General features: G+C 40.9%; 1 pseudogene; it reads left to right on the forward strand.

Moving 5' to 3' along the window:
* Positions 1–243: 243 nt before the first annotated feature.
* On the forward strand, positions 244–1,960 carry LOC101702943 (putative inactive 1-aminocyclopropane-1-carboxylate synthase-like protein 2 pseudogene; annotated as a pseudogene).
* Positions 1,961–3,510: the final 1,550 nt, after the last annotated feature.

Consider the following 3,510-nt stretch of genomic DNA (forward strand, 5'->3'; position numbering starts at 1 on the left):
CTATGGTGCACATGTTGCAGACAGCTGTTGGCATGGAAAGCTCTAAAAGGTTTGCTATCACTGATATAAATTGTCCAAGATCATGCCTCCATGACTCACCCAGATTCACCCAGGAGCTTTACTAATCTTCTAGGCATTTCTCAATCCAATGAACTTGACATACCAGGATTGATGTTAGAGTTGTATTTTACATCCATGTTTTCTTATTGAAGGGAGTGAAGCAACCTTTATTTTACTGTAAAGATGCTTAACCTCACAAGCCAGGTGTTCAAGAGAACAGAAGCTCCAGTCAAGCCAAGCAGTCGAATATACAGACATCTCTCAACTCTGGATAGTGAGGTGTTCATATGCATGTCTTATTCTTTCCTCTCAGTTTTTGGCAGAGGTCATTTTCAGAATAAGTGTCTAGAAGATGCAACCTTAGTGAGCAGAGGAAGAGCAGGTCTCTGAGCCCCGAAGACTAAGGACAGTTTCAACACATGTAAGGATTCTAGGCTGAAGAGCTGAGTATGGATAACAACCAGTGTTCCAGCAAGCCTTCCAAGGCTGGTACAGATACTCGAAATACGAGCCAGGCCCCATCAGTTATGCAGCATAACCAGCCAGGAGCCCAGCGGAGTGATTCTGAAGCTGTTTTTCAGCCATATCCTATCCAAGCGAGGGGTTAAGATCTCTACATTTTACAACTCCAACTTCCAGGACTACGGGGCCTACCAAGGAGACAAATACCACACTGTACTGAACTCCTTGGGCTTCCTTAACCTTGGCATCAGTGAGAACAGGCTGTGTGTTGATCTGATGACTGGAAGGTTGTGTCAGAATGATGTGAACTGCATCGAAGAGCCCCTGCTGCAGTACCCTAACTGGAGAAGACATCCGTTCCTATGGGCAGAAGTGGCCAAGTTCCTCACCTACTACTGTGGATCACCTAGCCACCTGAATCTGAGAAATGTGGTGGTTCTAAATAGCTGCTGGGCTGTCTTCTCTGCACTGGCCATGGTTCTGTGTGACCCAGGGGATGCCATTCTGTTCCCCACTCCCTTCCATAATGGCTTCCTCTTTAGAGCCCAGATGTATGCACAAGTTGAGCTGATTCCCATCCACATGGACAGTGAAATCACTAATACAAACCCCCAGCCTTTCCAGCTCATGATGGGCAAACTAGAGCAAGCCCTGCTTGAATCTAAGACTAAGAGTAAAAAAGGTCAAAGGCCTCTTGCTGGCCAACCCTCAGAATCCTCTGGGCAATGCCAACATGAAGGAGTCATTGAAAGAATACCTGAAATTTGCCAAATGAACTACATGTGATCGCAGATGAAACATACATGCTGTCCACGTTTGACGAAACCATCGTATTGCACAGTGTCCTGAGGTTAGAAAGTTTGCCTGCCCCCATCATCATCATGTGATCTGGGGCAGTAAGGATTTTGGGATCAGTGGCTTCTGCTTTGGCGTTCTGTATACTGACAACGATGACGTGGTCTCTGCTCTGTGCACCTTTGGCTACCTCCACAGTGTCTCTGGCATCACCCAGTATAAGCCGAGTCACCTGCTTGGGGACAGAGACTTGATCAACAGAGTGTACCTGCTCACCAATCACTCCCGGCTCCAGGAGGTTTATGTGTATGTCACCAAGAGGCTGTGTGAGTTGGAGGAGCAGTATGAGTTCAAGATCACCTTTTGCAGTTGTGGCTGTGGCCTTTATATCTGGATAAACTTGAAGAAGTTACTGGAACCATGTACATTTGAGGAAGAACTGGTCCTCCACCACCACTTCCTGGACCACAAGCTGATATTATCCCATGGCAAATCTTACATGTTCAAGGAATCTGGCTGGTTTCTCCTGTTTGCAGAAAATTCCCAGTGACTAAGAGAAGCCATGGATCGGTTTGGTCAGGCAGTAGAGGAGCAGAAGCAATACTGGATAGAGAAGATGCTGGAAGACGCAATGAGGTCATAGACTGTCTGTTTCGTCACATGCTCAGGGTCCCTGGTATCAGCCTCTGGTCCAAAAGGCTGGGGTCTGAACTGGTGGTGTGACCACACAAGTGGACTCCTCTAGGGATGATAGCGCCTGACTCAGTCATCAACCATTTTAAGCTGAGCATCTGTCATCTTTGAAAGCTTTGCATCTTTTTAATCTTTGCTAGCCATTGTGTATATAAAATAATGCTTTTATTGGGGTTGGAGTGGAGGGCATAGAGGTGCCTGGAGGGATCAAGGGAGCTCTCTGGGTCTCTTTTTAAATGATTTTATTTTTCTATTCAGTGTCTAATAAATTCTATATTTTCTTTTAAAAAAGTAAAAAAAAGAATAGGTGTACAGTGAATGTTTGCTAAGGAATGATATGTGGAAGAACAAAATTCATTAACAACAGGGGCCAGGAATTTAGCTCAGTGGTTCTGCTGCCTACCTCGCAAGTGCAAGGACCTGAGTTCGATCCCCGGTACAAAAAAAAAGCCTCCCTTGCAACAATATAGCTATATTTATTTCTTTTAATTGCTGTTGCTGCATGTAGATGGAAAATTAGGTATTGTTTGGAAGTATCTACTCCCAATGGAATGTAAATTCCAAGAAGAGAGGGATTTTTACAGACTATTAATGTATTTCCAAAACTAGAAAATGGTCTTAACAGTAGTAAGCATTAAATATTAGTTAAGTAAGTTAAATAAATGAAACAAACATCATTTCCTGTCTCATTGGCACTGTTATATCTTTTCTTTTATTTGATATTTCTCCTCTCTTAATTTCTTAACACGTGGTTGCCACTGTCCATATGTGCTTCAGATAATCACTCTAACACCTGAGGATTCTACTTGGAAAAGTTTTACATGGACTATTTATTTTTAAAGTCTAGACTAGTATGTTTTAGAAATTCTTCTTTAACCAGCCTACAAAAGGGTTTTTGTCCTCAACAAACAAAGACATGTATATATAGTTGAAATTCTTTGCTTAAAATAATACAAATATAAATTTGTTTGCCTTTAACTACTCATGCAATTATTTGAGCCCCAAACACATGTGTAACAATTTTTGTGACTAAAAAGTGAGTAATAAAAACAATTAATGACAGTAAAGTATGAGATTAAAATTACGATTTTGAAATTACTCCAATTGTGGATTTACTGCCAACATGATTAAGAAAACTGTTAGGAGTGCTAGAAATATTCTAAAAATGAACTGTGGTACCTTTTGTGTAACTGTAATAATTTCTAAAACTCACAGAATTATACATCTGAAATGGCTAAATTTTATGGTATGCAAATTATACTTCAATAAAAATGTTAAAAAATTTTAAAAAAGGAAAATATGTTCTCTATTATAACTATAACTCCCTCTACTCATGCCCCTATGCTGTATAATTCTTGTACTTTCATGTATGGCTTCTAGGTTACTTGATCTCTTAGTAAATCATTTAAAAAACTCTCAAGGTAGAATGTGGGTTCTGTTAACAATAAAGATTTAGGGGCAGATGTGATCAATACAAAGTCAGACCTTTTCTATTGGAGT

The sequence above is a fragment of the Heterocephalus glaber genome, unplaced genomic scaffold (assembly GCF_053883595.1).
Source record: "Heterocephalus glaber isolate CG9 unplaced genomic scaffold, H.glaber_assembly_v1.0 deba00000347, whole genome shotgun sequence".
NCBI lineage: Eukaryota > Metazoa > Chordata > Mammalia > Rodentia > Bathyergidae > Heterocephalus > Heterocephalus glaber.